This window comes from Populus nigra, chromosome 9, assembly GCF_951802175.1.
Source record: "Populus nigra chromosome 9, ddPopNigr1.1, whole genome shotgun sequence".
Lineage (NCBI taxonomy): Eukaryota > Viridiplantae > Streptophyta > Magnoliopsida > Malpighiales > Salicaceae > Populus > Populus nigra.
In genome coordinates, this window is record NC_084860.1 from 15,128,650 (window position 1) to 15,142,707 (window position 14,058).

Sequence of the window (14,058 nt, forward strand, 5' to 3'; positions counted from 1 at the left end):
TTGATGTGAAATGAGAGGACTTGGTGCATAGCTGTGACTGTATGCACCTCGAGAAACATCTTATGATAATATATACGTACTTTGTCAATAGGGAAAAAATTGCTGTGGATCTATTTATACTGACGGAAGATTTTTCATTTCAGGGCAAACATCAGTACTTCCAATTAATGCAAGGGAAAACAATGTATCAGTTTATCATCATGAATATTATAATCAGAATAGTTAAGGGAAAACAATGTCTCGAAATATCTTAAGCACGATGACAAGGAATAAGATCATTTTCATCAAATTAATTAAGATCATATGTGGGAGTTCATATATTCTTCTCACCTTAGATTTGCTTGTTGAATCATGATTTTTAACCTTTCTATTCATAGTAGGTGTGGGAGGTTGGCAATTGCTTCCAACCAAGTATCATTTTCCTCGTATATATAACCTAAGAAGGGTGCCGACAGCAGCAACCTTCACACTTGCTAAGGTATTGTTTCCCTAGTAATACCCTATATATAATACTGCATATCTCTTAGTAGCAACCAATTGCAAACCCTGAAGTCTTACCAAAACTTATGTGTTCTATGCATTCTTGAGGGCAGTTTCTTGTATCTTGTCTCATCCAATTTGATATTCCAAGTTAGGTAGCTTCCATTGTCTGCAATGGGTTTTTATTGGCTTATTGTTTCTGTGAGATGCTCCTTTCACAAATTGGTATCATCGTTGGCAGTTATAAGAACTTGTGATTGGAGTTTTTTTTTTATATCTGTTATTCTTGTATTTTTTTTTAAAAGGTGAAACTAATTTTGTTTGGAGTTTGTGGTTCTCCCTTCTGATAAATATATTTTTTAAAATTTAAATTTTTTTTTTCTTTGCAGGAATATAGCAGTGTTTTAACCGCTAGACTAATATTTTATTGGTGTAGTTGAAGGTATTCGAAAATGTGTTAGTAATTTAGTTATTTTAAAAAATAATATTTTTTATTTTTAAAATAATATATTTTAATATTAACACATCAAAATAATTTAAAAAAAAATTAAAAATACTTTAAAAATATAAAAATGGAGAGGGTACAAACCGAGATATTAATCTCCAAATGGGAGGACACACCGGCTGCAAGCCTTTACTTCCACATGGCATTAGCCGATAATCCTTGTCACATTAAAGTCACACCCCTTAAAGAACACAGCCTTGCTGTACTCAAAATACTGACTTCACTTTAGATCTTAGAGGTATTTTGGTGTCCTAGAAAAATCAACGAACCCTACAGGCCCCACGTGTCCAGTTCCTCAAGTTAAATCATGACCCAACACACACCCAATCCATCCCAAAAAAACTAGAAACATAAATTCCTCGCGTGTACAAAGATGCATACTCGCCAGTACAATCCAAAGCCCATTTTGGTTTGCCTACTTGCCTTTCAATCATTATTTTAAAACCAACCAGACGCCACCACACTAAATGACACATGACCCAGGTGATCCAAAACTAGGCCGGGTTGGTTTTAATAAAAAAAATAAAATGATATTAAAAATTTGAATGGTTTGTGTGACCTGGTCGATCAGGAAAAAACTCAATCAAAATTTATTGATTTTTTTTATTTTTTTAAAAATAATATCAATCTAATCAAAACTCTGATCAATTTATATAACTCATGACTCAAAACTTGTCTTAAATTAATCTTGAATTGAGTTTAAAAACTATGTTTTCTACCGCTTGAAGAATTAATTGCAAAATTGGGATTTCATTTTCATTTTTAAGTTGGTTTAATTTCCAAAATTGTTCTGGGCAATGAATTATTTTTTATATTAACAAGTTTCACTGGACACCACATCACAAATGCATTATTTATTCTAAGAATACTTTATTTTTAATCTATATATTTTTAAGTCCAATTTTATCCTTTAACATTTTGATTTTTTAAAAATTAGACTTTATGATTTATTTTTATTTTGTTTCTTTAGAGTTATCTGAACTCATGACCTCGGTTATTGGTTTGGCAGGCTAACCTGGTTACTTAGTTTTTTTCTTTTTTAATTGACTTTTTTCATTTTTATCCTATAACATTTTATTGATTGGAAATTAAACTTCCTCATTTGTTTTTGTTTGCTTTCTGTGAGGTTATCTTAGTCTCATGACTTGAGACATGAGTTTGACGAATTAACTTAGGTTGACTTAGATAATTCTTTTTAGTTATTTCTTTTAATTAATTTTTTTTACAATTTTTTCTTTCAACATTAATTGAGAATTATGCTTCATAATTCATTTTGATTTACTTTTTATAAGGTTATCTCAACCTCGTAACCCGGGTCACGGGTTTGGTAGCTTATCTCGGTCTTATGATCCATGTTATGAGTTTGACGGATTGATTCGGGTTGTTTTTTATATCTTTTTTATTTTTTTTTAATTCAATTTCATTATTCACCATTGGTTGATTGAGAATTGGGTTTTATAATTTGTTTTGATTTGTTTTCTATGATGTTATCTTAACATCATGACCTAGGTTGCGAATTTGGCATGTTAACCTAGGTTCAATCAAGTTATTCTCTAGATTATTTTTTTAATTGATGTTTTTTTAATTTTATCATTCAACGTTAAGTTGATAGGAAATTAAACTTCATAATTTGTTTTTATTTTTTTATATGTGGTTATCATAGCGTTATTACTAGAGTTGTGGATTTGAAAGGTTAAACTCGAATCAATCCAATATATTGTTGTTTTAATATTTTATAAAAATATGTCTTCTTGAAATTTTTCAATCAAACTAATTGTTTGGGTTGTTTTCGGACTCATCAAGTTGACCGGGTCATATAAAGTCAACCCTTACATTGTTCAAGTTTTTTCTTCTACTAGAAAAAATATTAGTAATTCATGAAACATTTTTTAACGGTAAAAAAATTAATCTAATCCACAGCGTAGCGTTGATCAATGATCTAGTTTCAACTATACTTGCACACTTTAACATCCTTTTTTTTCTTTTTATTAGTTTTTACATATAAGCAATTTTAAGATAGGTTACTGGATATTTTGTGGTTCTTAATTAAACTATAACTAATGATATATCCTATACGTTACAGCTTGGTTCCATTAACTAATACATGTTAGAATCCATGAGAATTTGCCTGCCTCTAAATACCGAAATAAATGTTGCTGGAATTAATTAGTCTTGTGTTTACTCTATTTTATAACAGATTTTGCTGTAAGATTTTCTGATTTTGTGTTAGTAGCAGTAGTGTCAATAATTAATCTCTAATTGTTGTTGAGATATTTCAGCATTTTTAATTTAGTTGTAAACCTTTAAATACATATTCTTAATTTATGAAGATTATTATCTTTTCTGCTTCAACTCTTCTCCATCAAAATTCTTTATTTTTCTTCTGCAATTCTTATTCTTTTAATAGCGGATCTTACAATACACTGCATTATTTTCTAGTTTTACATAGCATCTTTGGAAACGCAATGCAAACCAACATTCCTTTAAATTTTAAAAAATAACAATTATTAAAAATTATTTTTTTATATTTTTAGATTGTTTCAACGTGCTGATATCAAAAATAATTTTAAAACATAAAAAAAAATATTATTTTAATATATTTCTGAACGAAAAGTAATTTAAACCATAATCTGTCACGACCCGAGTCCCGGATCCATGACCGGCACATAGACAAGGTTCCCTTCCAAGGTTCCATACCTATGCGAACCCAAACTTACACACAACTTATCCTAACTCAATCAGAGTTCAACGCAGCATTAATAACAAAATCAACTTCATAATATAATTGAATTGTCTTAATACAAAAGTTTATAAAAGTTCAGAGTTTTGGAGCACTAACTAGACATAAAGGAAAGGTACAAATTACTACCAAAAGAGCAGGTTCTGAAGGTCCAACAAAATGACCTGCTATCAAGCTATAAGCCTGAAAAGGATAAATAATGAGATGGTGAGTTCAACAACTCAGTGAGTAGATAACGTTCAATATACACACACGAGGTAATACAGCAATGAGAAATATATATACAAGTATGGATTTAGGTTCTTATGGAAGTGTTCTCAAATTGGCCATAACAAGAAGATCATATGGTAAAACTCGTCAGAAAATCAAAATGCAATGAGCATGAGGCTCCGTACTGTGGGATGATCAGTCCACACAGGTTGGTGACTCCCCCGACCAACTAGGGTTCAGATACGATGTGCACAAAGACTAACACTACCCTGTTAGCATGGGTATTCTGACTGACATACCATAGGTTCATAATCATAATCTAACAAACATATTCATATCTCAAAACTCAACTCATGACATCAATCAAATGAGGAGCTATCAATTCAGAAGTCAATTCAAAATATATGTTGGTTCATATCAAGAATTCAGATTCAATAATTGATCATGCTTTATCAAAACAAGGATAATAATTAACATATATATTATCAAGAAGCATGATCCAATTCATATTAGCAAATCAAATATTTATAATATTTCTCATGCATATGGAAAATTATCCACTCACCTGACTTGAAAGCAATAAAACTCAAAGCTGATATCGAAGAAAAATCCTACTGACGTCCCGCCGGTAGAATATCAGGATTATCTGAATATAAAGGAGACATATTTAAGAATGACTCAAAAGAATATATATATATATATATAACCTATTTAATACACTTATCTAAGGGTGTATTCCATAACCCTATATATTTTTGAACTAACTAGTTATCTTTCCTAAAAACCCAACATTTAACGGTTTTCCCGAAATCTAATCCATAATAAAACAATTAATAAAATTGGTAATAATTCACTAAATAACCCTCAATTATTCATCAAACTAATCTGAAAAAGATAATAGTACAGCTAGGGACTAATCTGGAATTTATCATATTTTTAAGGGTCAAATTGCAACTTTTGTCAAATTGGAGGACCAAACTAAAATTTATCATAAATCCATGAATATACTGAAATTATGTCCATAATTCATCCTCATTTCTGTCCAGATCATCTCATTATACTCCAGGGACCATTCTGGAATTTTACCAAATTTTTAGGATCAAATTGTAATTTTGTCAAATTGGAGGACCAAATTGAAAGTGTTAAATTCTCTTATCTATACAGTAATTCTGTCCATAATTCATATGTTATTCTGTTCAGAATCTTGGAATAGGCTCCAGGGACCATTCTGCAAATTTTCCAAAGTTTGGGGACTAAACTGTAATTTTCCAAAATTGAGGGACCAAATTGAATTTTCGTCATCTTCAACCTCCAACTCAGAATTCTCACAGGTTACCTACTGTTCTTGCCAAATTTCTAACTCAACATTCACCATTTACACAATTCATAACTCAAAATCATCATCTTTCAATTCAATCTCTCAAAATCAACCAAATAATCAAATACCCACAACAATTAACTCTATAACATTCAACTTAATTCATCAATTAACCCAAAACACAAATTTTCAAAACCCTAACATTTATCAAAACCAAAATTAAAAGCTCAATAATACAAATTTATATATTTAACAACTTAAATCTTACCTTTAAACTTATTTCCTCCAACTCCTTTTCTTTTTCCCTTATTTTCCCCTCTTTTCTCTTCTTCTTCTTCTTCCTCTTTCTCCCTTCTCTCTCCCGTCAGTTTTTTTACTCTAAATTTTCAGATCTCTTGTTTTTTTTTTTTTTTCTATTTATATATATTATGTATTTATACAATTACTACAATACCCTTCATTTAATTATTCCTACATCTTAAGCCTTCAAGGGCTTTATTGTATTTTCCTACTTATTTATTCAAAACATCACAATCTCCCCACCTTATAAAAGTTTCGTCCTCGAAACTTAATAGAAAAGATTGAACACTTACCGAGATTATCGAAAAGATGAGGATACTCCTCACGCATCTTATCCTCGAGCTCCCAGGTCGCTTCCTCACGTGAATGACCTTTCCATTTCACTTTCACTGAAGCTATATCCTTCGACCTAAGCTTCCTCACTTGTCGGTCGACTATAGCTTCTGGTTGCACCTCATAAACCATATCATCCCTCAATTCAATGGGATGAACCTCTAACACATGTGATGGATCTGACATATACTTCCTTAGCATTGAAACATGAAATACCGGATGAATAGCAGACAAGTTTGGTGGTAATGCTAACCTATAAGCAACCGCCCCAACTCTCTCCAGAATCTCATACGGTCCAATGAATCGAGGACTTAACTTGCCTTTCTTCCCAAACCTGAATACTCCTTTTGTCGGTGATACTTTTAAGAACACACAATCACCCACTGAAAACTCTAAGTCACGCCTTCTTCTATCCGCGTAACTTTTCTGTCTACTCTGAGCTGTTTGAAGCTTCTTTCTAATTACCTCTATCTTCTCTGAGGTAATCTGAATCAACTCCGGTCCCATTAGCCTCTTCTCACCAACCTCAAACCAACAAACCGGTGATCTACACTTCCGACCATACAAAGCCTCATAAGGTGCCATCTCTATGCTAGCCTGATAACTGTTGTTGTAAGCAAATTCCACTAATGGTAGGAACTTACTCCAACCAACTCCAAAATCCATGATACAAGCCCTCAGCATATCCTCCAAGATCTGAATAGTCCTCTCAGATTGACCATCTGTCTGAGGGTGAAAAGCTGTACTCAACTGCACTTTAGTACCCATAGCTTCTTGGAATTTCACCCAAAACCGCGATGTAAACTGTGGACCTCTATCAGACACTATTGAGATTGGCACTCCATGTAACCGTACAATCTCACTAATAAACAATTCCGCCAACTTTGCATATCCATAAGTAATCTTAACTGGCAGAAAATGGGCTGATTTTGTCAACCTGTCAACAATCACCCATATTGAATCATAACCCTCCTGACTCCTAGGCAATCCTGTCACAAAGTCCATTGTGATCCTTTCCCACTTCCATTCTGGAATCAACAATGGTTGCAACAATCCAGGAGGTTTCTGGTGTTCACCCTTTACCCTCTGACAGGTCAAACACCTAGAAACAAAATCTGCTACATCAGCCTTCATCCTATTCCACCAATAACACACCTTAAGGTCTTTATACATCTTGGTGGAACCTGGATGCATTGTGTAAACTGTCTGATGTGCCTCTACCATCAATTCTCTCCTCAGATCATCTACATCAGGTACACAAAGTCTATCCCTATATCTCAGCACATCATCATCACCTATCACAAAACCTGCAGCTTTACCCTGCTCAACTTCATTTCTAATCCTAAGTAGTGAATCATCTTTCTTCTGAGCTGCTTTTATCTTATCAAACAAATCTGACTTAACCTGAAAATGAGCAATCATTGCTCCAGCTTCACTAAGATCAAATCTGGCTCCTTCATCCACCAACTCATGCAGCTCCCTAATCAGAGGTCTTCGTACCTCCTGAATATGAGCTAAGCTCCCTGATGATTTTCTACTCAAAGCATCGGCAACTACATTTGCCTTACCTGGGTGGTAATGTATGGTACAATCATAATCCTTCAGCAGTTCCATCCATCTCCTCTGCCTCAGGTTTAGATCTCTCTGCTGAAAGATATATTTCAAACTCTTGTGATCTGTGAAGATCTCACAAGTTTCACCATACAAGTAGTGCTTCCAAATCTTCAAGGCAAAAATTACAGCCGCCATCTCTAAATCATGTGTAGGATAGTTCTGTTCATGCTTCTTCAGCTACCGTGAAGCATAGGCAATAACCTTGCCATGCTGCATTAGAACACATCCTAACCCCACTCTCGAAGCATCACAATACACGGTGTAACCACCAGAACCTGATGGTACTGCCAGAATAGGCGCTGTAGTCAATCTCTCTTTCAACTCTAAGAAACTTTTCTCACAAGCTTCAGACCACTGAAACTTAACATTTTTCTGCGTTAACTTAGTCAATGGTGCAGAAATCCGAGAAAAGTTCTCCACAAACCTCCGATAATAGCCGGCCAACCCTAAGAAACTTCTTATCTCTGTCGCCGAAGTAGGCCTAAGCCACTGCTTAACTGCCTCAATCTTTTGAGGATCAACCTCAATCCCATTCCTTGACACTACATGCCCAAGAAATGCTACACTCTCCAACCACAACTCACTCTTTGAGAACTTGCCATACAACTGATGATCTCGTAAAGTTTGAAGCACCATTCTCAAGTGCTGCTCATGCTCCTCCCTAGACCTCGAATACACCAAAATATCATCAATAAAAACTATCACAAATCGATCAATAAACTGGCCAAACACTCTATTCATCAAATCCATAAAAGCTGCTGGTGCATTCGTCAACCCAAAAGACATCACTAAGAACTCATAATGACCATACCGAGTTCTGAAAGCTGTTTTTGAAATGTCCTCATCTCTTATCCTCAACTGATGATACCCAGATCGAAGATCGATCTTAGAAAAGAATTGAGCTCCCTGCAATTGGTCAAACAAATCATCTATGCGAGGGAGTGGGTATCTATTTCGAACTGTCACCCGATTCAGTTGCCTATAATCTATACACAACCTCAATGACCCATCTTTCTTCTTCACAAACAACACCGGGGCTCCCCAAGGGGACACACTTGGTCGGATAAACTTTTTATCCAACAAATCCTGCAGTTGCTTCTTTAGCTCCCTCAATTCTGCTGGTGCCATTCTATATGGTGCCATTGATATCGGTTCAGTACCCGGAACCAAATCAATACAAAACTCAATTTCCCTATACGGAGGCAATCCAGGTAAGTCATCGGGAAAGACATCAATAAACTCCCTAACTATAGGGACTTGGTCTAATTGGGGAACTTCTTTCTCTACATCCACTATATATGCTAGGTAGCACTGTATCCCTTTTCTAGCCATTTTCCTCGAGATAGCTGACAACATAATTGATGGAGACCCAATCTTATCTCCTTGAAATATCAACCCAACTTCTTCATCTAGATCAAATATTATTTTCTTACCCCAACAATTTACTGAAGCCCTATGCTTTGCCAACCAATCCATTCCCAAAATCACATCAAAATCAACCATATCTAAGACATTTAAGTCTCCCATAAAGATCTTATCTCCAATCTCTATTTCACAATCCAGATACACATACTTCACTAATATTAATTCATCTAAGGGAGTGGAGACTGTAATCGGGGATTTTAACAAGGTTGGTTGTTTATCTAACCTCATGGAAAAATATGGAGACACAAATGAATGGGTTGCACCCGTATCAAACAAAACTTTTGCTTCAAAAGAGCAAACAGGAAGAATACCTGAAACAACTGTGTTGGATGCCTGAGCATCCTGCTGAGTCAAGGCAAAAACTCTGGCATGCCCCTGACCCTGCTGTATCTGACCTCTATCACCTGCACCCCGACCTCTCTGACCACGGCCACCAAAACCTCTACCCCCATGAGCCACAGACTGGCTCGTCGATGGTGCCTGAATAGAATGCTGGACTGAAGCAGATAACCCCGAAGCTGACAACTGTCTCCTCGGGCACTCTCTGATCTTATGACCTATCTGGCCACAACTAAAACAAGCCCCAGTCCTTCTGTAGCACTCTGCACTAGTATGACTTCCTCCACAATGCTGACATGAAGAACTATCACTAGGTGAAACAAATGAACTACGAGGTGCAGTCTGAACTAAACTCTGAGTACCACTACTACCACTCTGACCGCCTGAGCCACTAACTGACGGTCTCTGTCTAAACCTCCTCTGAACCCATGAGCCCTGACGGCCACTTCGTCCCCTAGACGGACCTGCACTTAATCCCTGTTGCCTAAAAGACTGACCCTCTTCTCTAGGCCTCTTAGACTGGCCTACACTCATGTCCTCTAATTCTCGCGCCTCTATCAATCTGGCGCTGTCAACAGCTGAGGAGTATGATGGAAACACCTGTGACACCATCACCAAATACATAGAGGATTTGAGTCCTCTAATAAACCTCTTCACCCTCCACTCCTCAGTGGGTAGAAGATGCTCTGCATACCTAGACAGCTGAGTAAACTTCAGATCATACTCATCCACTGTCATGCTCCCCTGAGATAGCCTCTCAAACTCATAAAGTCGAGCATCCCTGACGCTCTGAGGGAGAAACCTGTCTAAGAACATGGAGCTAAACTCCTTCCATGTCCACTGAGCCTCTACTGGTCTTGCTCTTTTTCTAGACTCAAACCAAGAGATTGCCACATCTCCTTCCAACCTGAACGATGCCAAACTCACAGCTCGGTGGTCTGTACATCCCAAAGCTTCACACCGTCGCCAAATATCATCTAGGAACCTCTGAGGATCCTCTGAATTGTCCATCCCAGTAAAAATAGGAGGTGCCAACTTCATGAAGTCATTCAACGGCACATTAACTCCCTGAACAGTGTGGGATGTCGAGGGTACATCTCTATCCCTCCTTCTATCTCTCTCCATAGAAAACTCTATCCAGGTCCGCACAACCTGACTAAGTTGCTGAAGCTCTGTAACAGGTTCAGGGTCAGCTACCCCCACACCTGTTTCATCAACCATATCTTCCTCTTCTATCTCCTGAGGCTCTTCCTCCACTGGTGGAGGTACCTCTTCAACATGTTGAGGCACGGGTGCACCGCGCCTCCTTCTTTGCCTTGCAGTTCTCAACCGCACAATAGGGACATCATCCTGATCATCCTCTACTCTAACAGTATCAGCTATTCGTCTATTCCTCGGCATTTCCTAAAATAAAATGAGAGCACTCAAGTCATGCTAGAACAATAGCATGATAATTATCACAGAATTATAGGAAAGCATATCTATCACAAAGAAGAAGACATGCTTGATAAGAGTTTAAAATTTCAAAGGCAACAAACAAGACAATACGGATCCTAATGCTCCACTCATTATGAATTTAATTATATTATTGTTTCTTTAACCTAAAGCTCTGATACCACGTTTGTCACGACCCGAGTCCCGGATCCATGACCGGCACATAGACAAGGTTCCCTTCCAAGGTTCCATACCTATGCGAACCCAAACTTACACACAACTTATCCTAACTCAATCAGAGTTCAACGCAGCATTAATAACAAAATCAACTTCATAATATAATTGAATTGTCTTAATACAAAAGTTTATAAAAGTTCAGAGTTTTGGAGCACTAACTAGACATAAAGGAAAGGTACAAATTACTACCAAAAGAGCAGGTTCTGAAGGTCCAACAAAATGACCTGCTATCAAGCTATAAGCCTGAAAAGGATAAATAATGAGATGGTGAGTTCAACAACTCAGTGAGTAGATAACGTTCAATATACACACACGAGGTAATACAGCAATGAGAAATATATATACAAGTATGGATTTAGGTTCTTATGGAAGTGTTCTCAAATTGGCCATAACAAGAAGATCATATGGTAAAACTCGTCAGAAAATCAAAATGCAATGAGCATGAGGCTCCGTACTGTGGGATGATCAGTCCACACAGGTTGGTGACTCCCCCGACCAACTAGGGTTCAGATACGATGTGCACAAAGACTAACACTACCCTGTTAGCATGGGTATTCTGACTGACATACCATAGGTTCATAATCATAATCTAACAAACATATTCATATCTCAAAACTCAACTCATGACATCAATCAAATGAGGAGCTATCAATTCAGAAGTCAATTCAAAATATATGTTGGTTCATATCAAGAATTCAGATTCAATAATTGATCATGCTTTATCAAAACAAGGATAATAATTAACATATATATTATCAAGAAGCATGATCCAATTCATATTAGCAAATCAAATATTTATAATATTTCTCATGCATATGGAAAATTATCCACTCACCTGACTTGAAAGCAATAAAACTCAAAGCTGATATCGAAGAAAAATCCTACTGACGTCCCGCCGGTAGAATATCAGGATTATCTGAATATAAAGGAGACATATTTAAGAATGACTCAAAAGAATATATATATATATATATAACCTATTTAATACACTTATCTAAGGGTGTATTCCATAACCCTATATATTTTTGAACTAACTAGTTATCTTTCCTAAAAACCCAACATTTAACGGTTTTCCCGAAATCTAATCCATAATAAAACAATTAATAAAATTGGTAATAATTCACTAAATAACCCTCAATTATTCATCAAACTAATCTGAAAAAGATAATAGTACAGCTAGGGACTAATCTGGAATTTATCATATTTTTAAGGGTCAAATTGCAACTTTTGTCAAATTGGAGGACCAAACTAAAATTTATCATAAATCCATGAATATACTGAAATTATGTCCATAATTCATCCTCATTTCTGTCCAGATCATCTCATTATACTCCAGGGACCATTCTGGAATTTTACCAAATTTTTAGGATCAAATTGTAATTTTGTCAAATTGGAGGACCAAATTGAAAGTGTTAAATTCTCTTATCTATACAGTAATTCTGTCCATAATTCATATGTTATTCTGTTCAGAATCTTGGAATAGGCTCCAGGGACCATTCTGCAAATTTTCCAAAGTTTGGGGACTAAACTGTAATTTTCCAAAATTGAGGGACCAAATTGAATTTTCGTCATCTTCAACCTCCAACTCAGAATTCTCACAGGTTACCTACTGTTCTTGCCAAATTTCTAACTCAACATTCACCATTTACACAATTCATAACTCAAAATCATCATCTTTCAATTCAATCTCTCAAAATCAACCAAATAATCAAATACCCACAACAATTAACTCTATAACATTCAACTTAATTCATCAATTAACCCAAAACACAAATTTTCAAAACCCTAACATTTATCAAAACCAAAATTAAAAGCTCAATAATACAAATTTATATATTTAACAACTTAAATCTTACCTTTAAACTTATTTCCTCCAACTCCTTTTCTTTTTCCCTTATTTTCCCCTCTTTTCTCTTCTTCTTCTTCTTCCTCTTTCTCCCTTCTCTCTCCCGTCAGTTTTTTTACTCTAAATTTTCAGATCTCTTGTTTTTTTTTTTTTTTCTATTTATATATATTATGTATTTATACAATTACTACAATACCCTTCATTTAATTATTCCTACATCTTAAGCCTTCAAGGGCTTTATTGTATTTTCCTACTTATTTATTCAAAACATCACATAATCACTACTACAATACCAAATATGCAGAAGAGTTGATATAAGCTGTCAAATCTTATTTTATTTTTGATGTGGATAACAAAAAAAAAACCTTAATATGGACAATCAAACTTTTAATTTAGAAAAGGACCTAAATAATCAGAGGAGAAAAAAAAAATGAAAATAAGGGAATAAAAGTTTATTATGCTTTCTAAATAATGTAATTATGACTAGTAAGAAATCAAGATTAGCCATGAAAATAACAAATTTCAGTTTCCAAAAAATAAATTTACCCAAAAAATAGCATTCTAAAATCCCTATAGACTGTGTTCTTGGATTTCCATCCAGTATATACACAAAATACAAGTTTTCTTCATTTTTAACCCTTGTAAATGCAAGAAGAATGGATTTTATTTGTACATTCTATAACCCTAGCTTTTTCTTCATCCTCTTGACAAACCCCACATGCCTCTCATCCTCTATCAATTAACAAGCTCTACAATCCTATAAACACCCTCATCAAGTTGTAGACCTGGATAGAAGTTTAAGAATATAATTCATATGGCTTTTAAAATTCTATATTTTTGTAAATTTTTTTCTTTGAAAACTGATATTTATATGGGTGATCTGGATTTCTTATTATAATGATTACATTCTTTGAAAAGTATAATAAATTTTTGTTCAATAATTTTCTTCTCATGTGATTATTTGGCTGTCTTTCTAAATTAAGATTGGACTACCCATATCAAGTTTTACTTTTATGATCATACACATTAAAATTAGAAGATGATATAGTATATTAGTTAACGAGACCAAGTTGTATCTTATAGGATATTATTAATTACAACTTGAATATTATAAAAAATTTTATTTGGTTACTATATCGAGATAAAAAAATAAAAAATATTAAGACCAATGAGACATGTCTCTTTCATTTTCATTTTATTTTAAAATGATAAGAATTCATTCTAAAATTGTTTCAAAAATATATTTATTTTTATTTCTCAGTTGTCATCCATTTAAC

At 34.8% G+C, this 14,058-nt stretch overlaps 1 long non-coding RNA gene across 1 annotated transcript; it reads right to left on the reverse strand.

Annotated features, from left to right (window-relative positions):
* Window positions 1-3,741: 3,741 nt before the first annotated feature.
* Window positions 3,742-11,764, reverse strand: LOC133702703 (uncharacterized). The gene is made up of 2 exons (XR_009843785.1): window positions 11,250-11,764; window positions 3,742-4,500 (listed from the first exon to the last, which is right to left on the reverse strand). It is a non-coding gene; the product is annotated as an uncharacterized LOC133702703 (long non-coding RNA).
* Window positions 11,765-14,058: the final 2,294 nt, after the last annotated feature.